The 22,879-nt window shown below is 36.5% G+C and overlaps 1 protein-coding gene across 1 annotated transcript in view; it reads right to left on the bottom strand.

The window, feature by feature from the left end:
• The window catches only part of LOC128861909 (mucin-2-like), a 191,263-nt gene that overhangs the window by 145,058 nt on the left and 23,326 nt on the right, over positions 1-22,879 (bottom strand). The window contains exon 2 of the mRNA XM_054100287.1: positions 20,257-20,516. The gene's annotated coding sequence lies outside the window, so the exon portion shown is untranslated. The remainder of the gene's footprint in view (positions 1-20,256; positions 20,517-22,879) is intronic.

Below are 22,879 nucleotides of genomic sequence, written 5' to 3'. Positions count from 1 at the left end.
GTCCGCCATATAACTTTACGGAATTAAAAATGCTATAAAAAAAAACTACTCAATATTCTTCCAAACTGTTTTTTTTATTTTGAAGTACAATCCTTCCGGTTAATGATGGAACACAACTTCATTCATTGGACTTTGTACGGCGTCATACCAAGGTCTTTACGCAAAATTCGTCTCAATGATGTCTCCGAAATGTCCAATTGTTGAGAATGACGGTGAACTGACGTTCCTGGTGATTCACGAGCACTCTCGGCCACAGCAGCAATATTTTCGGGTGTACGCACGGTTTTTGGTCGGTCACGCGTTGGTTTGTCAATAAGCAACCCAATTTCTCTAACTTTTTTCGCAAAGTAATGCACATACGCTTCATTCGGTGCTTTTCTTCTACCCATTGCCGTACGTAATTTTCGTACACATTCTGCAACATTACCATGATTTTCGAAGTAATGTCGCAATATTTCCCAGCGTTCTTTAAGCGTATACACAACCATTTTCGTTCAGCGGAAGAATAAAACTAATTTTCTGTCAAATCAGATGACAGCTAAGTGTTACCATTCTTCAAATAATACCTAGTTCAAATCCGTAACGATAGATGGCGGGCGCTATATATACCCTCCATTGCAAAACATAACCGAACTTTTTTCATTAAATAAATTTTGGTGTTAACACTTTCTCAATAATCAGTATACTAGCCATCTGCCTTGATATGCATCTTTGCACGCTTCTCGAGGTTATCACCCCAGCTACTAAGCCCTTTTGAAAACATTGTTTGCAATGATGCTGGCAGCGGCTTGAATGACTTCAATCGATTTAGCACGCTTTTTTTGTCATCAGATACAATTCTGGGATAGCTAATGAATAGCTAAGTAGCGGGCTGCTTAATCAAGGCAATATGCAGATTTTCTCGCCACCGATTCGATATAATGATAGGCTCTCTCATTATATAAATTTTTTTCTAAACTTTTCTATAAAACTGATAAAATTTCTCTCAGTGTACGTTACCCAAACACAATTCACTCACCTCCCACCTACTGTCGCATTTAAAACTGTTAAAATGTAGTTAATATGTAAATTTATGCAACGACGCATGCAACGGCACACTATTTTTTCTGAATTTTTTTCTATTTTTCATTTTTGTTTTTGTTTTTTGTTTTGCTCGTTTGCATTTAGTTTCAAACTCACTTGCATTGTTTCAATCTGTTTTCTAATTGCTAGTTTTATTGTTGTTACTGCCTTTTTATGTATGCAGCAAATTGTAAGTTACTGACTCATTTGATTGCCGAGTAGATATACATATCATAGGCACCTCAGCACAAGCAAAAACACAAACATATGTACAAGCACACCAGCCACTGCATTCATCACTTGACTGACTGCCCGTGCCGTCGTCCGTCCCTCCTTTTGTTGGGCCGGCCAACTGTCTATTAGTAGGCTACATAAAGTGCATTGAGAATTAATTCCAACTGACAACGAGCGAGTGGACAATGTCGAAAGCGTAAAAAGTGCAACGTAACTTGCATGCAAAGAGGGCTGTTAACCATAGTGGGGTGCTGCTGTTTGTTAGTTGGCTAATAGACACAAACGTGGCATAGAATAAGAGAACAGAACAGTTGCAATTGCAACTTTTCCCCTGCAACTAGTCAAGCGTTTAAGTTGAACATTTCGAAACTAGTTTAGCCAGGTGCATTTGTATGTGTATGCATTTGTGTGTGTGTGTGTGTACTTGTTTGCCAGCGCGCACATAAATGTTGTTGGTGCCACTGTGAGTTCTTGTCTGTCTTACCATGAACTCAAAATGGGTCACTGGTCTCACATTCTATTGGCTTGATTACATAAATTCTATATCGATTTTCATCAATTCGAGCCGCCACAATGCACTTTCTAGCGAAGGCATTTGTGTGGCACAGTTACATGCATACACACACACACAACGTTAAGTATGGGTGCAATGATATTTAGGTGCATAGAATAGGTGCGTATGTGTATGTTTATGTAGTGGTGTAATGGTGTAAAGGGGAGTGAAATTTTTTTTGGTAATGAATTTTAATCGACTTTTCGTGCATTGGCCAGTATATAATTGCGATCAGGTTGCAGGTAACAAAAGCTAAATGAAAATATTGGAAAGAAATGTATATATATATATTATTAAGTGGCTGAAATGTGTTTTCGGCTACTAAAATATTTATAATAATAGGTCTATTTATAAGTTCGTGCGGTTTTACAACAGATGGCGTAACTTGATTATTATTCCATCGATCCACATTTCCAAACATTCATTGGAGAGCTACTGTCGTAAGGCACAAACGTCAGTATAAGTTTTTTATTTGAAGCGTAAACAACAATATTTTTACCACACTTGAAAATGTCGAATTTCGTGCCAAATAATGTGTTTTTGCGGGGAATTCTTCTTCATTATTTTAATATGAAGAAAAAAGCAGCCGAAAGTCATCGTATCTTGGTGGAAGTTTATGGTGAGCATGCTCTATCTGAGCGAACGTGCCAGAAGTGGTTTGCACGCTTTAAAAGTGGTGATTTTGGCTTGGAAGACGAAGAACGCGAGGGTGCGCCGCCAAAGTTCATGGATACCGAATTGGAGGAATTGCTCGATCAAGATCCGGCTCAAACGCAAGAAGAGGTTGCAAAAACTTTGGGAGTTGATCAATCAACCATTTCCAAACGTTTAAAAGCCATGGGAATGATCCGAAAGGTAGGCCATTGGGTGCCGTATGAATTGAAGCCAAGAGACGTTGAACGCCGTTTTATGGCATGCGAACAACTGCTTCAACGGCACAAAAGAAAGGGTTTTTTGCATCGAATTGTGACTGGCGATGAAAAGTGGGTCCATTACGACAATCCAAAACGTCGGGCAACGTATGGATACCCTGGCCATGCTTCAACATCGACGTCGGCGCAGAATATTCATGGCCTGAAGGTTATGCTGTGTATCTGGTGGGACCAGCTGGGTGTTGTGTATTATGAGCTACTGAAACCGAATGAAACGATTACGGGGGATGTCTACCGACGACAATTGATGCGTTTGAGCCGAGCACTGCGAGAAAAACGGCCGAAATACGCCGATAGACACGACAAAGTTATTTTGCAACATGACAATGCTCGGCCACATGTTGCACAAGTGGTCAAAACATACTTAGAAACGCTCAAATGGGATGTCCTACCCCACCCGCTGTATAGTCCAGACCTTGCGCCATCCGATTACTATCTCTTCCGATCGATGCAACATGGCCTGGCTGACCAGCACTTCCGTAATTACGATGAAGTCAAAAAATGGATCGATTCGTGGATTGCGGCAAAACCGACCGAATTTTTCACAAAGGGAATCCGTGAATTGCCAGAAAGATGGGAAAAAGTAGTAGTAAGCGATGGACAATATTTTGAATATTAAATTTGTAACCATTTTACGTCAATAAAGTTTCAAATTTCGAAAAAACCGCACGAACTTATTCATAGTCCGATTACATATATAAAGGCCCACGTAAAGCACGGCCCTTGGACTTTTCCGAATTTATCTACTTCCCCTGATTCTAAAAAAAAACGCATTCCTCAACCCCAAAAACCTATCCTTTCCATCCTTACTCCCGCACAATAGTCAGTGCATTATTGGCATTGTGGCTGCTAAAACAAGCAAAAACAAAGAAAAACACACAGTTTGGGCATTGTATTAGTGGCGCCGGCAAGAGGAAGCAGGCAACCGCGCTAATAGCGCAGACACACCAAATTTAGCGAAGTCCTGAACCATCTGTGGGATTCTTCCGGTATTAAAATGTGAAACACAGATGACCCTCCAAGCAGTAAAAAGGCGTTGTTCCTAAGTAACGACAGGTGGGCATTCCCACTATTTAGTACTGGTAGCGGCAGGCTAATCACCTACCCGGTCAGAAATCAAAATAGATTAAAGAAACCATCGCAAGACTGAGTCTTGTCAAGGAGGAGTGAACAAGGAAAAAAACATATATACTATTCCTATGTGCATATGTAGACATATGCCTCATACGTATCTTCTTCTTCTTTATTTGCCAAACCAAAAACTTTGCCTAGCAAAACTTCGAATGTAGGCGTTCATACAATTTTACAAATAAAATATTGCATTTATACCAATTCAAATAATCACATTTGAAGTAAAATTTCAAAAAATTATAGCATTTATGAAAAAGTATCAAGACGCACACCATGAATTTGAGGAGGAGCTCGGCCAAACACCCAAAAACGGTGTAAGCAACATTTATATATATAAATTATATCAATTGAAAAATAATGGAAAACATTTAAGAATCATAACATTAAATTATATTATATATTGAACAATTTCATCATAGATTTCTCAATCTCTTCCGGTTATTAATAAAGTTTCTTTGCTGAGCATTCCAGTCCAATGCCTCATGATTACCATAAACTTGGCTTGGGGAATAAGTTCATAGTGTTTTTATATTTTCTTTTATTTTACAACGATTTGTTGGCTGCTTGACAAAGGGTAAGTATTCATTCGGTAGAACCTTTTCAGCTCTACAAAACTATGTTAATTGTATTTTTGAGCCAAAGCAGCCCGAAACATTTGCGATGTGTATGGAGAAGGTGTCATAAGCGAGTCTACAGCACTGAAATACTTTTCAAAGTTCAAAAATGGCGACTTTGACGTCGATGACACGTGCCACAGAGAAAGGCGAAAGACCTTCTGAATTCGATGAAGAACGTCTCAAATTACTTTTGAAAGCGAACGGTCGCCAAACCAGCCATGAATTGGCGGAAATAAATTCGGAATGAACTGCGATCATGAAACGATTCTCAATCACCTTTATTTAACGAGATTTGCTGAAAAATTTGGAGTCTGGGTGATTCACGAGCTCAACGAAAAAACCAAAGAAAGCCGCCTTCAAATTGCTTCTTCGCCTTCAAATTGCTTCTCCGCATCTCGCCTGCCATCGAGCAACACGCGGTCATAAACAGCGTTTTTTGTACCGAATCGACACGGTAGATGAGAAATGGCGCCTACATATCAATATGAAGCAAAGAAAAAAGTGGATGGCTCCAGGACTCGAAGAGAGTCAAGCCGAACCTTCATTCAAAGAAATTCAGGATATGTGTTTGGTATGACTGGGAGGGCATACTGCATTGGGAAATGCCCAAAAAGAATGCCACAGTCAACAAGGAGCTTCAGCTACACCGCTTGAATGACATCGACATGGTCAAACCATAGTCCTTCACAACAACGCCAGTTACAATGTTGCACAAGTCGTTAAAACCGCACTCGAAGAGCTCGTATGGAAGGTCCTTCAGCATCCGCCGTATTCTCCAGACCTTGCACCGACCGATCACTACTTTAAAAACTGGCTCAAGAACTTCTTCGACACCAGACCAGGCGAGTTTTAGCGGAACGGCATCAAAAAATTGGTCGAGAGTTGGGAAGAGGTTGTAAACAGCAACCTCAGAGAGAATATTTTGAAAAACAAAAAGTGCACTTTCGATATTAAAGTTTAATTTTTAATTGTTTAACTAAAAACTTAAGGATGTTAACTTCGTAAAATGCCTTCTACATCAAAGATCAGTAGATTTCAAGTTCATTGCACATAGCGAATTTAGTTTAAAATGGACTACAAAATGTGTACCAAGCAGGCACAAAAAAAAAACGAACTAATAAAAATGTTTAAAAAGCTTAGAATTTCTCTTAATTTGCAAATATTTGTTATTTTTAATGGATTTTTTTTTTTTTACATCTATATGAGTACTCCAACTTTAATGCTGTGGCAATACGAAAAACAAAAACATTTTTATTTTCTTGCGTAATGACTTAATAACATAACATAAGTTTTAACGGTATTTATTTTTTTTCACTTCAGTGATCCATATTTTTGATACCCTGTAAAATTGCCAATCACTTAACTTTATTTACATTTTCCTTTCCTGTACCTTCGATATCTTTCTTTGGGTTCACTGCCCATTCGACGCTAAATCTCTTGTCAGCACCTTTTAAGTTCAGTGAACTTTATTGCTTTTTTTACGACAAGTGGTTAGTATGGCTTTTAGTAATCTAGGTAGCAATTTTCTTATTCTTTCATTTTAAGACATGTTCTACATTGCTCTGCTGCTAGCCAGCAGTGCTTCTTAACTAAGTATTGCCTGCTTAGTAGTTATTTGTCTGCTCATTGGTGGCAACTCTTTTCCACACTCTATTTTTAAGTGCTCGATGGTTTCTGCAACTTCTTTAGTTGTTGTTACTTTTTTCCTTTCAGTTGTCGCCTCTCACATAATTACTAATAGGACTATGAATAAGTTCGTGCGGTTTTACAACAGATGGCGTAACTTGATTATTATTCCATCGATCCACATTTCCAAACATTCATTGGAGAGCTACTGTCGTAAGGCACAAACGTCAGTATAAGTTTTTTATTTGAAGCGTAAACAACAATATTTTTACCACACTTGAAAATGTCGAATTTCGTGCCAAATAATGTGTTTTTGCGGGGAATTCTTCTTCATTATTTTAATATGAAGAAAAAAGCAGCCGAAAGTCATCGTATCTTGGTGGAAGTTTATGGTGAGCATGCTCTATCTGAGCGAACGTGCCAGAAGTGGTTTGCACGCTTTAAAAGTGGTGATTTTGGCTTGGAAGACGAAGAACGCGAGGGTGCGCCGCCAAAGTTCATGGATACCGAATTGGAGGAATTGCTCGATCAAGATCCGGCTCAAACGCAAGAAGAGGTTGCAAAAACTTTGGGAGTTGATCAATCAACCATTTCCAAACGTTTAAAAGCCATGGGAATGATCCGAAAGGTAGGCCATTGGGTGCCGTATGAATTGAAGCCAAGAGACGTTGAACGCCGTTTTATGGCATGCGAACAACTGCTTCAACGGCACAAAAGAAAGGGTTTTTTGCATCGAATTGTGACTAGCGATGAAAAGTGGGTCCATTACGACAATCCAAAATGTCGGGCAACGTATGGATACCCTGGCCATGCTTCAACATCGACGTCGGCGCAGAATATTCATGGCCTGAAGGTTATGCTGTGTATCTGGTGGGACCAGCTGGGTGTTGTGTATTATGAGCTACTGAAACCGAATGAAACGATTACGGGGGATGTCTACCGACGACAATTGATGCGTTTGAGCCGAGCACTGCGAGAAAAACGGCCGCAATACGCCGATAGACACGACAAAGTTATTTTGCAACATGACAATGTTCGGCCACATGTTGCACAAGTGGTCAAAACATACTTAGAAACGCTCAAATGGGATGTCCTACCCCACCCGCCGTATAGTCCAGACCTTGCGCCATCCGATTACTATCTCTTCCGATCGATGCAACATGGCCTGGCTGACCAGCACTTCCGTAATTACGATGAAGTCAAAAAATGGATCGATTCGTGGATTGCGGCAAAACCGACCGAATTTTTCACAAAGGGAATCCGTGAATTGCCAGAAAGATGGGGAAAAGTAGTAGTAAGCGATGGACAATATTTTGAATATTAAATTTGTAACCATTTTACGTCAATAAAGTTTCAAATTTCGAAAAAAAACCTCACGAACTTATTCATAGTCCTATTAGTTAATGTGTTTTTCTTTTCCTGGTGCTTGTTGCAACATAATTTTTTTTATGAGGCCATAAAATTATGTAAGTTGGCCGAAAAAACAACCAAACACCCCGTGTTGAGCCAAGGCGGATGGTGAGTTAGTATTCTGGGATATTTTAAAGTGCACTTGGGGATAATGGGTTCTAAAAGTGTTGCATGACTTGTTGTTGTTAACTGCTTCTTACTTCATTCAAACTAGCCATAGCTAAAAAAACGTCACTTCTTATGAAAAATGTTACCAAAATTTCTTATGACAGATTAACTCTGTAGGTTAGCGATATTTTTAGCTAAGAATTAGCAGAGAAGAACACAAATAGAATTTCTCATAAGAATATTTTTATTGATTGTCAGTGGTTCACTTGGTAAAAAATAGAAATTCGAGTACCTTTGGCAGCTAAAAGTAGTCGAAGCTGGGTAAATTTGCGTTCACATCATAGGACTAGTTTTAGCAAGACATCGGTAAAAGATAATAAAAGAAAGAAAGAAATCTCCATTCCAGTGGAAAGTACAGAGTAGTACATAAATTGAAGCCAAATATGAAAAATATTTTTCTCAAATAGTTTTGAGGAGACCAATTTTTAATGAGACTAAGTGTTGCTCTTCGAATTAGTTCGATGGCTATCAATGCACTCCGAAGAATTAAATACAAAGACCAAGTGAAATTTGTTGTAGGTTCGTTGACAACTCTTTCACATGCGACTTCAGTTCGATTAAGAGAGCCAATGTAAGGATTTAAGTTTCATTCGCCGAATGACTACGAATTATGAATACACGAGAATACTTCAAATATTCCATTTCCCAGTAGAGAAAGTAATTTTAATGCTCTCGAGAACATTATGACTGATTTCGTTCTGAAGAACCCTGCTAAATTAGTTAACAGATTCTTCAGTTTACAAATTGTTTCGCCTCTTACCTATCTTGTGACGTTACTTATCTACTCTGAGTTGATCCACTCAGTACATAATTACTAATTTGGAATATAGCCATCTATAGCCGCAAAATACTTCCGGTCTCATAAAGACATATACCGATTCTCCTCTTCTTCACCCTTAAAATCAATGCTCGGTCGATCTCTAGTCAATTGTAATTCATAATCCGTTAAATATGATTCAGAAAGCGTCGAATGTTTTTCCGATAATTTGAAATATACTTCAATTTATTTCTAATATATATTTCAGAGTATTATAAAAATGAGAATATAGAAATCTGCTGAAGAATATTCCATGCCCTCTGAAGTAAATCTGACGCTTAATTGAATATATCGAACGAATTCTTAAGTGCGGTAGCCGCTGTCGCCGAATGAGTTCGTGCGTGAATATCAATTTAGTAGTGCACAGGATTGAAACCCTACCGCCGAAACATCTGTCATGAAGAAGGTCCACATAAAAACCCTCCTGTCGTTCGGAGGGGGCGTAAAACCGTAGGTCCCTCGAATTGTGCAAAAACATAAAGAAGCACACAGAAGGTGGAGCTCGGTAAAAACACCCAAAACGGCGATAGACTATTCTGAAACACAGTAAAACAAAAAAATACTTTGTAAAGAATAATTGTTGCGCTCTCAAGTACTATTGAAATGGGTACATAAAACACTAACAATGAGTAAAATGGTAATAATTTTATAAATTGAAATTAATGAGTCAGTTGCGGGACTCTAAAACCCTGAATTACTTAAACTTTTTAGTATCATCATTAATTCTTCACTCATTCTTCCTCTCTCTACGTAGAGCTCCCCTAAGTTCAAGTTCTCATGTGCATGCATGCCTCTTGTCAACAAACTATTGGACACTTTGTACCGACTATAAACTCTCATAATCTGCAGCCAACAATCACAATGGATTCTCGTGCAGATTGTGTGAAGATTTACACGATTCTCTTGCCGATCATACTCGTAGATGAATGCCTTGCAGGAAACGGTGGTGAAGAATGGCAACTGTGTGAGAAAGCGGCTGTGGCAGCTTTTAATTTGCTTTAATTGCTATTCAACAATTAGGGAATAGTTCTGCTGACTGACGAGTGCATTTTTATCGGGAAGTAAACAGGATAGCAGTAGTGGAGTGGAAAAAGAAAACGTTGAAAAAAGAGTTTAGTGTATAAAGTGAATGTAAGAAGACACACAGACAATGCGGCGAACAAAGTACGCGTAGTTAATTGTTAGTGAGTCAAACAGTCTGACGGATATGCGAAGCACAACAAACTGGCTTAAGAGGCAAGCAGTGGCAGACGTTCGAGTCGCCAGTCAGACAGAGTGTCAATTAGATAGTCACGCGACCAGTGTGATTTGTCTCGGCTGCTCCGCCGCTGTAGTAGCCTGCCTGTCTGTTTACACAGCCACAAGTCGCTTTCTATTCGCTTATTCGATTGATGGCTCGCATTGGCCTCATGTTTTGCACACCTGTAGTACTCACTGATTCTTGTTTCCTTGAATATTATAAAGTTTTTTAACCAAATATTTATATTTATTTTTAGCTTCCTTTTTTTGGTGTGCACAATAAAAGTTCTGCTCTGTTGGGTACTGCTGCTGTTTTTCTCGCACTTACTTCCTTACCAAATTGGCAGTTTTATTATTGGCTTTGATTTTGCTATATAAATAGCATTCATGAATGTTTAACGTTGTGAAAGTCAAGGTTTTTTTATGAGTCTAAACTCGCGCCAGTACGGACCTTGCCATTACCACTTCCAAGGGCTTGCATAAATTATTTTCATTTTCTTGGTCTTGCACTTTTTTTTAAATCTACTATTTTATGTTAGCAGTCACCGTAGCTGAGTGGATTTGTGCGTGATTACCTTTCGGTTACTGGCGAGTTCGACGCCCACTGTGGATATTCAATATGCAAAGATAAAAAAGTATTTTCTAATAGGCGTCGCCTATCAGCAGAGAATAACAAGCCTCCTAGTGCATTTCTCATATTAAAAAGGATTTCGAGCAATAGAAAAATGTTCACCTTTGAAAGGTTGCATCAAGATTTTTCCATTTATTATGATGCTATTTTCTATTATTTTCTTAACAATTTGTTTTTTTTTTTTAATTTTGGCCGAAAAGTAAGAAAAAAGGTATATAAAAAACATGTATCTAATTTTCTTTTAGCAAAACAATTATTCGACTTTCAATTTAAATAAAAATATTTACCTTAAAACAGTCAAAATATTTCACCCCACTTTCTCAGCAACCCATTCAGTATTTCATAACCATTTTGCACAATTTATGACACTGTACAGTAGAGCATCTGCACCAAGTGTCATAATAATCAGATTATGTTTTTAGGCTGGTAGGCTTGGCGTGCTTTGCTCCATTTTAATTTGAAAAAAGTGTTAACCCGGTACCGCTAAAGCTGCGTCTTATATTTATCTTTCATTTTTTAAACTAAAAGCATATTTAGTAAAAACCTGGCCACCCTTTGCGAAATTTTTTCTACATTAAAGTATTCCTAAGGAACTTTCGGTCGAAGACTACCTGATATCCTATTTTTTGATGTCTTGTATTTTGCTTATTAAGTTATTTATTTCGATAGTAGGCAACCCTATTCAAAACTTAGTCCAGCTGAAAGCTTTATCAAACAATTTTCTTTTAATGCCATTGACTTAAATTACTTAGCTAATATATAATATTTTATCTCATTTACGTTTTTAAGGTATAGGGGAATCTATTCAAATATATCTCTGGCTGAAAGAGTCTTGATTAACTTCGTTTCTTTTTTTTAATTTTTTCTTAAGTGCCTTTCGTTTGGTATGAACACCTCCATTAACATACTCAATTAATTAGTTTAAATTTTGTAGTTGGGTGGCAACTCTAAACAAAAAATGTTTGTATTCAAGCTTCTTCGAATTAAGTTCTTTTTGTATTGAATTTCTTGAAAATTTCTTGAAAATTCTTTTTATTATTAAATTTTGAGATGGGTGGCAACCTAATTAAAAATATCTCTCGTTTAAAGGCTATCAAATACATTTCGTCTGGTGTGAACACTTCAATTAACGTACTCAATTACTTAATTTACATTTTTAAATCAGGTGGCAACCCTATTCAGAAATTTTTTGTACATATTCAAGCTTCTTCAGTACATTTTCTTTTTATATTGGAAGCTTCTTCAAAATATATTTTATTTCATTTTAATTTTTAAGATAGGTGGTAGCTCTATTTAAAAAATATCCCTGGCTTAAACGGTCTCAAATGCATTTCGTTTGGTATGAACCCTTCAGTCAACGTACTCCATTAATTAATTTTAATTTTTTAGCTAGGTTGTCCAAAATATTTTCTTTTTATATTGGAAGTTTTTCAAAAAATATTTTATCTCATTTTAAATTTTCCGATAGGTGGCAACTCTATTAAGAATATCTCTGGCATAAAAGGTATCAAATAAATTTCGTTTGCTATATAAGTAAACTCTTAAATTAACGTGCTCAATTTATTAGTTAAAATTTTTAGTTATGTGGCAACCCTGCTCAGAAAATTTGTTTATTCAAGCTTCTCCAAAATATTTGCTTTTAATATTGGAAGCTTCTTTATAATATATTTTATTTAATTTTAAATTTTGAGATAGTTGGCAACTCTATTTTAAAAATATCTCAGGCTTAAAGGGTTCCAAATACATTGCGCTTGGCATATAAGTAAACTTTCAATTAACGTACTCAATTACTTAATTTAAATTTTTAGAATTGTGGCAACCCTATTCAGAAAATTTTTGTATTTCAGCTTCTCCAAAATCATTTCTTTTTTTATTGGAAGCTTCTTCAAAATATATTTTAAATACAATAAGTATGGAGGAATTTCGTATTTGAATTCAATATTAAGTCAATAATTTACTATATGTTACAATCATTTTGCCGTATTCCATTGCAATATTATTGCGAAATTTCAAGTCAATCTTGCCCGATGCCGATGGTGGTCAATCAACATCAAATAATGGCAAAAGTTTTGCTAATAGCGACTGCCACTCGCCAGGCAATAGCAAACCGCTAAGTATATTTTCGCCTTCGAAAGTTGAAAAATATTAAATGAATACAAACGTAAATGTGATTTAAAAAATATATCTTCAGTTCGCTAAATAAATATGCACCTATATTCTAACTATGAACCGAAACGGATTGTAAGTAAAATTTTTAGAAATATCTGAACTCCAGAGCAAAAATGTTGCTACATGCCGGATAGACTTAACGACCATGAAATTGAAGTCTATCAGTTGTTTATAGCCTGTAGACACACCAATAGATTTAATATGATTTTTATATACGACTACATGCATTATATGTATAATTTAATTAGGTGCCCTTAATTTTGTAGTTTCCCATAATATATAAGCAACTCAAAAACTTTGCTCTTCTCAGAAATCTTAATTTATGTAGTTCAAACGATTTGCTTTATTGTACAATAATTTTTCATCATTTAGCTAAGCGACTACAACCACTTCTGATTCATCGCTTATAGCGTCATCTGCGGAACAACGTTAGTGCTCAAAATCATTAAAAAAATGTTTTAATTATTATAGATGCTACAAACCAGTTAGGAATGCTGTGAAAAATTAGCAGCTTTTGTATTGTAGAAAAAACAACAAAGAAGGTTTCTGCTGCTTTTAAAATGGAACAATGCAGCATTATTTACCCTATTTACTTATTTTTCAAGACGAAAAAGGTGAAGTCACAAACTGGTAATACATATTAGCGAAACATGAGCACAAGGTGGGGGTGGTCAAGGTTAGCATCTAAGTAGAATGTTTTAGAAGAATAAGTGATGAAAATATAAGGAATATTTATAAGGCATGCAAAATAATTTACTTTCAGATAGCCACTGTGAACCTGTAGTAGGGCTAATAGATTTTAGTTTACTAAACCTTAGCTGGCTTTATCACATCTCCTAAAGCAAAAAATGCTTGCGCAAATCGCTATTAATGCGTTACTCTACCTTTCTTTTTTTTGATGAAGCTGTGCTTTTTTTTCTCTATAAAAAATTCAAGCATGTACTCGTACTTTGTAAAGGAGGGAAGACGTGATACCTCGCGTAAAAAAAATTGTCAAAAATCAACTATATTCACTTCACACATGCACTTTGTTATACTAAAATTTAATGGGCTCCAAACTGCATACCCAATAAAATTTAAGGAATTCTGATTAAAAAATTGAGAGTTTTGATGAAATGTGGTAATATTTTATACAAGGCTTGAAGATTGAAGTTTGAAGTTTGTTGTTATATGAACTATATTTTTATAAAAAAAAATACTGATTTGTTTTTAATTTTGCAAGGTGATGCAGACATAAGTACGAGGTGTGTTCAAAAAATAAGGTGAATTTTAAAATTTCGCGGGCTACGTACACGACTTTCGATTATTATTATTTTTTTTTTTTCATTTTGTTACACTCGTTTCGAAGATATGTTCAACACAGCATCTTTAGTTTGTTTGTGAGAGGCATAAATAAGACAAGTGTTTTGCGTGTTTGACGATTGTCTGCTATAGGAAAAAATGGATCAAAGAAGTTGCATCAAATTTTGTGTAAAAAAGGGAATTAAGTACCAAAAACACTTGAAATTTTGACAGTGGCTAAGATGAGAGTACTCTGCGTCGAAAAAATATTTCCAAGTGGTACAAACTTTTCACAGAAGGCCGCGAAGATGTCAATGACGACGCTCGCTCTGGACGCCCCAGCACAACAACAACCGATGAAATTGTTGAGAAAGTGAAGCAAATTGTTATGGAGAATCGTCGAATCACAATTAGAAAAGTTGCTAAGCATGTCGGCATATCGATTGGCTCATGCCATGCAATCTTTTCGGAAATTTTGGGCATGAAGCGTTTGGCAGCGAAGTTCTTTCCAAAATTGCTGAATTTTGACCAAAAGCAGCGTCGCATGAGCAGCGTCGCATCAACGATGATCCAGATTTGCTTAAAAGGATCATAACTGGTGACGAATCATGGGTATATTGTTATGACAACGAAACTAAAGCCCAATCGTCCCAATGAGGGAGTCCAGGAGAACCAACACCAAAAAAAGCACGCCAAGTTCGATTAAATGTCACGGTTTTGTTCACTCTTTTCTCCGATTACTATAGGGTAGTGCATCAGGTGCTCTTACTACAAGGTCGTACGGTAAATAGGGAGTACAGTCTTGAAGTTATGCGCCGTTTGCGTGAAGCAATACGAAAAAAACGCCCGGAAATGTTGAAAAAAATTTATGGTTTTTTCATTATGATAATGCACCTGCTCATTCATCTTTACTTGTGAGAGGTTATTTAGCTAAAAACAACAGCGTTATCAAGCCTCAGCCACCGTATTCGCCAGATTTGACTGCCAGCTACTTTTTCCTGTTCCCAAGATTGAGGAGATCCATGAAAGGATGGCGTTTTGCGACGATTGAGGAGATAAAAACCGAATCTCTGAGAAAGTTTAAGGACATACCAAAAAGTGCGTATCAGAACTGCTTCGACGATTGAAAAAAACGCAAGCACAAGTGTACTAATAGGACTATGAATAAGTTCGTGCGGTTTTTTTCGAAATTTGAAACTTTATTGACGTAAAATGGTTACAAATTTAATATTCAAAATATTGTCCATCGCTTACTACTACTTTTTCCCATCTTTCTGGCAATTCACGGATTCCCTTTGTGAAAAATTCGGTCGGTTTTGCCGCAATCCACGAATCGATCCATTTTTTGACTTCATCGTAATTACGGAAGTGCTGGTCAGCCAGGCCATGTTGCATCGATCGGAAGAGATAGTAATCGGATGGCGCAAGGTCTGGACTATACGGCGGGTGGGGTAGGACATCCCATTTGAGCGTTTCTAAGTATGTTTTGACCACTTGTGCAACATGTGGCCGAGCATTGTCATGTTGCAAAATAACTTTGTCGTGTCTATCGGCGTATTGCGGCCGTTTTTCTCTCAGTGCTCGGCTCAAACGCATCAATTGTCGTCGGTAGACATCCCCCGTAATCGTTTCATTCGGTTTCAGTAGCTCATAATACACAACACCCAGCTGGTCCCACCAGATACACAGCATAACCTTCAGGCCATGAATATTCTGCGCCGACGTCGATGTTGAAGCATGGCCAGGGTATCCATACGTTGCCCGACGTTTTGGATTGTCGTAATGGACCCACTTTTCATCGCCAGTCACAATTCGATGCAAAAAACCCTTTCTTTTGTGCCGTTGAAGCAGTTGTTCGCATGCCATAAAACGGCGTTCAACGTCTCTTGGCTTCAATTCATACGGCACCCAATGGCCTACCTTTCGGATCATTCCCATGGCTTTTAAACGTTTGGAAATGGTTGATTGATCAACTCCCAAAGTTTTTGCAACCTCTTCTTGCGTTTGAGCCGAATCTTGATCGAGCAATTCCTCCAATTCGGTATCCATGAACTTTGGCGGCGCACCCTCGCGTTCTTCGTCTTCCAAGCCAAAATCACCACTTTTAAAGCGTGCAAACCACTTCTGGCACGTTCGCTCAGATAGAGCATGCTCACCATAAACTTCCACCAAGATACGATGACTTTCGGCTGCTTTTTTCTTCATATTAAAATAATGAAGAAGAATTCCCCGCAAAAACACATTATTTGGCACGAAATTCGACATTTTCAAGTGTGGTAAAAATATTGTTGTTTACGCTTCAAATAAAAAACTTATACTGACGTTTGTGCCTTACGATAGTAGCTCTCCAATGAATGTTTGGAAATGTGGATCGATGGAATAATAATCAAGTTACGCCATCTGTTGTAAAACCGCACGAACTTATAAATAGACCTATTATATCTGAGGGGGACTATTTTGAAGGAGATGAAATAGAAGAATAAATAAATATTTTTTGAGAAAAAAAAATTCAGATTATTTTCGTATATGAGCAAAAATCGTGAGGATACGAATCGAAAGCATGATAAATAGGGCGTGTATATAACGTCCATTTCGCCACGAAAAAAGATCTCAAAAATGAATAAAAATAGCTGTCATTAATTGACGTCATACCGAGACTTGACTCTACTTTGTTTACTTGACTTTTCTAAAGCATTTGACTAAGTGAATCACAAATTATTATGTTTGAAGCTTAAACACTATTTCGGTTTCAAAGACAGTGCGGTGAAGCTCATGGCCAGCTACCTTAGTAACAGAACGCAGAAGGTCAAGACCAGTAAATTAACATCTCAGTCAAGATACGTACAAACTGGTGTTCCGCAAGGGTCTATTCTTGGTCCACTTTTATTCAGTATTTTTGTCAATGATGTTTTTACCGTTTGTCAGTACGTGAATGTCCATGCGTATGCTGATAATATACAATTGTACTTGTCCAGTCGTATTGGTCTCGTTGAAGATTTATGTTTCAAAATAAACAGTGATTTGTCTGCTATTTCTGTATGGGCTAATGGTAACTCATTATGTCTGAACGCGTCAAAGTCATATGTCTTACCTATATGTAATGGTGTTGTGCATGTTGACAATATCCCTAAATTGTGGATAGGTACAAGTTCCCTTACCTTTATGGATAAGGTAAAAAATTTGGAGTTTATTCTTAACACAAAACTTACCTGTGCTGACCATATAAATAGGGTTGTGGGGAATATTTACGCTACATTGCGAAAGCTGAGTATCTCCGCAACATTCACGCCAGAGAAAACGAGGCGCAAATTAGTTCTCCAGCTAATTATGCCTCTCATCACCTACTCTGAGGTGGTATACAGCAAACTCGACTCCACATCTTGCCATAAACTTAATGTGGCATTTAATAACGCCACGCGGTATGTATATGGGATTGGCAGATATGACCATATCTCTGCCTTCAGATCAAGGCTACTAGGCTGTTGCCTTAATAGCTATTTATCTGCTAGGAATTGCATATTTTTGTGCAAACTTATATTATTCAGGTCTCCTCCCTATCTGACAGAGAAGTTGATACCAGTAAGGTCTCGCAGACACAACAAATTCATCGTTCCAAAATTTAATTACCTACCATCATCTAGATTATTTTTCATTAACGCTATTAAAGTGTGGAACTCATTACCCGACACTGTGAAGGCTGGACTTAACAGATCTAACTTCAGGGCACAAGTCTATAATTATTTTAAAAGTGTTTGATTGCATTAAAGTAGCGCATTACATTTCTCTTTACATTCTCTAATTACTTGTACTACTTTTGTTTTTTTCTTTTTCTTTTCTAAATCCTTCCTTTCTTTTCCTACTGCTTTTTTTTGTTTTTTTCTTCTTATTATTATAGTTAAGTTAAATATATTGGATTGATTTGTAAATGAACTGGTGTAAAATTTAGATTAAGAAACTTGTATGTTAAAAACATTCCAGTTTTTTTATAATATTGTTGAAGTACTATCAAAAGACCTTAGTCTTACTATGTACTATTTGTATAAATAAATAAATAAATAAAATAAATAAAAAATACCAGGTGCATACCTATGAAATGAGACTTTCAGCTATTAGTACATAGATCTCGCTAGGAGTATTTTTAAACCTTCCCAAATGTCTTGTTTTTTCGTCTGTCATCTGTCAACAATATTCAGTTAGTTGTTTGTTACGTTTCATACAACAATGCATTTTTGTCGCTCTTAAAAATGTCGAATTTCGTGCCTTCAAACAACGATTTGCGGACATCGAAAAACCACTTGTGAAATGCTGCTTTCCCGGTTCAAAAGGAAGTCTTTTTTGCATCGAATCGTTACGGGTGATGAGAAATGAGTGTATTTCTCGAATCCCAAGCGTAAACGATCGTATGATCCGCCCGGCCACAAGCCAAAAACAACAAAAGCTACCAACGTCAATTGGCTGATCTGAATAGCGCTATATACCGAAAACGCCCAGAATATGCCGATCGGCGTCCCAAAGTAATTTTTCTTGATGACAATGCACCGCCACATCGAATAAAAGCGACCCGAGAGTTGGTGGGGACGTACGATTGGGCACCGCTGGTGCGTGCGGCTTACTCACCAGACGTGGCGCCTTCCGATTATCATTTGTTTGCATCGATGGGCCACGCACTTTCCGAGCAGCGCTTCAATTCTCACGAAGATGCCAAAAAATGGCTCGATGATTGGTTTGCGGCCAAAGACGGCCAATTTTTTTTGCCGCGGCATCCTCAAATTGCCTGAGAGATGGGAAAAATGTGTCGCTTTTTACGATTGACCCATCAGAAAGCGGTTGTTTTATAAATGCGATAAATTGCTGTGCAAGCTCCTTGTGATACGTGGATCAAGGGCAAATGCGAATGCTTCTCAGGTTAACGAACGTGTAACTCTCAATAATGACAGCGTTCTTAACACATTGACTCCCGAGAGCGAGCTTTCTCGTTTTCATTAAACATTTGTAGGTGACCGGTAGCGAGAAATTTCGTCTTGGTGCCCGGGAGCGAGATTTCTCGTTTTCATTAAACATTGGTAGGTGACCGGGAACGAGAAATCTCGTCTATTAGACTTACTCTGACTAAATAAAAAAATATTTCTTCAAATATATATTTGATTTCAAAAAGTTTTCGAAGTTTTATTACACGTCTCCCAAAGTAATTTTCAGGTCTAAAATCACCGGTCTTCTAGTAAACTTCAGCAAAATATTACCGGGCGGCCATGTGTTAAGTGGTTTTCAGTAATTTCAGTATTCAGTATGAATCCATGCCGTGGGGCTTCAAATAATTTCGAGTATTTGTTGCTGTAACTATTTTAAGTATAGATTGACCTGGCGACTGAAAGCCATCACATAGACCTATTGGTCCTTAGTGGTCATATTTGAGTATAATAAAGTAGAAAAACCTCACCATCGCCTCCTAAGCCGTTCTGGTTTTGTGAGGCAAAAACTCTAACATCTGTGTCTCGTTATAGCAACAACAATGAAAACCACGGAACACTTAAATATTAAGGGGACAGATACCTGTAAAATTTTGACATTTTTTTTTTGTTTTTCATAAAATGTTAATATAATCCTTTAAAAATATGTCAAAAAAATTTTAGAACGTAAATTTAAGTATTTCTTATATTATAAATCTTGAACCGTGACGACTCTATTCTTTGCGTTCAAGCGCTGGGAGAGGTATAGTTACGTTGTATTCAAACTTTAGACGCGTTTTTCTCGAAACTGTATTTTTCGAATTGGCGTACACGATAACTCGAAAAGTTATTGACCGATCTCCCTGAAATTTTGCACACATCTTTTTTATGATATTACTTTCCATGTGAATTTACAATTCGAGAATTTTTCGAAAAAATAATTTTTTCGAAGCAAAAATAGTAGGAAATTTCGCTCCAAAATTCATTTTTCTAAGCATTTTATTCCATGACCTTCCTGGAAGAATTGAGTGTACATCCGCCATTTTATATGATTGAAATAAAAAAAAAAATGTATATTATTTTAATGTATAAATAAACTGTATGCCAATTTAAAAAAATATATATTGACTTCTTTATTTGAAGTAATTTTAACGAAAATCGGGCAAAATATGTCCCCTTAACCGCCCGCAAATTTTTTTCATTAAAATTAGTTTTTAATTTTTTAATATATTCTCAGCCCATCTTTTTAAGACACAGAAGTATTTGTGCAAGATGAATTCCCAACCCGCTTATGTGACTGGCAGCATTGAAATTTTGATGTGAAACCCCTAGGCGGGTTTTACTGCAGATTCAAGTTTATTTGTTATTTGAGGAGATCTTACTTTTTTTTTGTATAAAATAAGCACTTTTTCAAGTTATAATTGAAATATAACCACTTACCACTTCCTTTTGAAGGTATCTGTTCTCCGATCTTAACGATTTGTTACTGCACTCGTCAAGCGTTCGTTCGGCTTGTAAATACACCGCAAAAGTTAGATTCAACTCTGTTGGCAATTTGCTGTAATTTCACTTTTTTCAATTAACACTTTTATTTTCTTTACTTTAATTCCTTTAATTCTTCTTGATTTCTTAACTTTTCTGCACTTCTTATTTTGATTTTAAAATTCAAACTTACAGCTCGACTTTGTTTTTTTTGTTTTCTACAAATAATTTTTTTTTTTATTATTATAATTTTTTTTTTAAATATTATAATTTTTTTATATATATTTGTATACATACATACACGTATATATGTACATATACATATGTATAGACAAATACGTGCGATATAATTTTTCACATTCGGCTGCTGCAAAAACACTTTTCCCCACTCGATTTCCCGTCACTCACTGAACTGTAACTGAACTTGTGTTTCTTGCACTTTGTGGTTTTCTTATTCCCCTCCTTGTTTACTTTCTCACATTGCGTTTGTTTTTTGTTTTTTTTTTGCTACCACCGCTGCCACTGCTGCTGCTGCAGTTTAATTAGGAGTATAACTTTCAATTTCACCGTAGTATTTCCGGCTACTTTGTTTTGCTAATTTTTTGGTTTTTTCAATTTTATTTTTTGTTATTGATACAATTTTTATCATACACTTTGCTGAGCTTCTCAGACAACTTCTGTATTAAATTATCTTCAAAATGCAGTTTAAATTTTTTTTCTACACTCTGCAGTTATTGTTTTATTTACAACTTTTTGTATATCAAATTATTTTAAGTGCCTTTAGCACTCGAAAGGCAACCTGAAAGGTTTAGCTAAAATGTTTAGTTAGAGATTTTCAAGTAAAAATATCTAAAGAAGCAGAAAAAAAAGTTTTATAATCAAGAGTTGAAGCTGTAAACTTAGACAAAATATTTTTTATCAAAACTGCAGCTGTGTCCAATATTTATTTTACATGTATACATTAAATTTACTTGAAAAAAATTCCCTTAATTTTATATTTTCATATGATCAATTAATTTTCAATAAATTCATATTTATTTCAAGTAATTTAATTGTTGTTTATAATATAAAAGCATACGTTGAACTCCTTATACCAGAAAGTCTTGCACTGTGAGCGCTGAAGCTTTCCTTTCTAAATCCTCTTCAAATATGCAATTACATAGCTCTTATACGAGTACGCCGTTAAAAACAAACGCAAAAAGAACATAAACTCAATTATCAGTATTATATTTTATGCACCCATTTATAGTCAATATCAAAATTACAAAAAAAAATTTGCATGCACAATTGACCATAAAAATGTTTGCAATTTTCACTTTCACAACTCTCCAACTCCAGTCATTAATTAGCGCATAAAAATCAATTAGCGTAGGAAAAGTAAACTTCAAAAGTGTTATATTAAATAAGTATTTAAAGTGAAAATATTAAAAAATAAATAGACGGAAATGAAAAATAAGTTAGCACGCCAAAAATGATAAATGATTTCATAAGTTAAATAAAGTGCTTAAATATGTTTACACGTAATTGAGTTGTTCAGCAAAAATTATGAAAAAATTAAAAATATTAGGTAAGCCGTTTTTATCACTTTTTTTCTGTTTCCCACACACCAACTGTACCGCTACTAATTTTTAACACCACCGTGGTAAAATCTTCACATTTTATTATCAAATTAATTACGCACTTTTGCGCCTTCGACTTTACGCGCACGCTTACTTTTTGTTGCATGCAAACAAGCAACAATGCGAAGGCACTGCAACAATTGCAACGACCTCAGTTGCGTGTAATTGCAGGCCAGTGAATAGCTGAAGAGACGCTATTAATGGTTGTTGGCAACTTACAAATTGCGACTGGCGATTGGCGATTGGTGATTGGCGATCGGCAATCGGTGTTTGGTGATTGTAGATTGTAAATTGGCCGCCCAGCGTGCAACGACCGCGTCACAGGTATTTGCACGTTTAGGAGCAACGGTTTTTACTTGCAATTACCGGCGGCTGGCAAATGGCATTCGACCGAAATAGGAACACATTTGAAAGGCATTTAAAAATAGTTTTGCGACAAAATATCTGCCGCTGACCGGCCGGCATTTTAATAGAATATGAATTTGTTTTGCTTTGAGAAATTTTTGCTTGAAAAAATGTCCACTAAGTTCCGGGTTAATTTGCGAAACCCGGCTAGTTGGTGCTAGAAAGTGCATAATTAGGCATGAACTAGACACAGGCCATGACGAAAGTATTTTCATTTTAAAATTGTGTGTAGGGAAATGAGCAGTCATTCCAATGACTGCAACGCTAGGTATTTCGCATGTGCTGAAATCGCATCCAATCACTCTGCTGGCAAGTTTTTCAAGTAGATTTTCGTGGTTATTGAAGGTGCTCTACATGACGCATGCACACCTAATGTAAGGCTTTAAAAGGATCAAATATGTACATAAAAAGATAATTTCGGTGCCCTTTCAGGAATCTCTTCGTTGAAATTTTGCACTTAGACAATGTTTTACTCTCTATGTTTTTCTAAAAGTAGATGACGTCACTTGAGAAATTATTGAGGAAGATCGAAGGTCTCAAGCTGCTGGTACTGAACT

The sequence above is a fragment of the Anastrepha ludens genome, chromosome 4 (assembly GCF_028408465.1).
Source record: "Anastrepha ludens isolate Willacy chromosome 4, idAnaLude1.1, whole genome shotgun sequence".
NCBI lineage: Eukaryota > Metazoa > Arthropoda > Insecta > Diptera > Tephritidae > Anastrepha > Anastrepha ludens.
The sequence above is the reverse complement of the archived record's forward strand: the minus strand, read 5'-3'. Positions and strand labels throughout refer to the sequence as shown.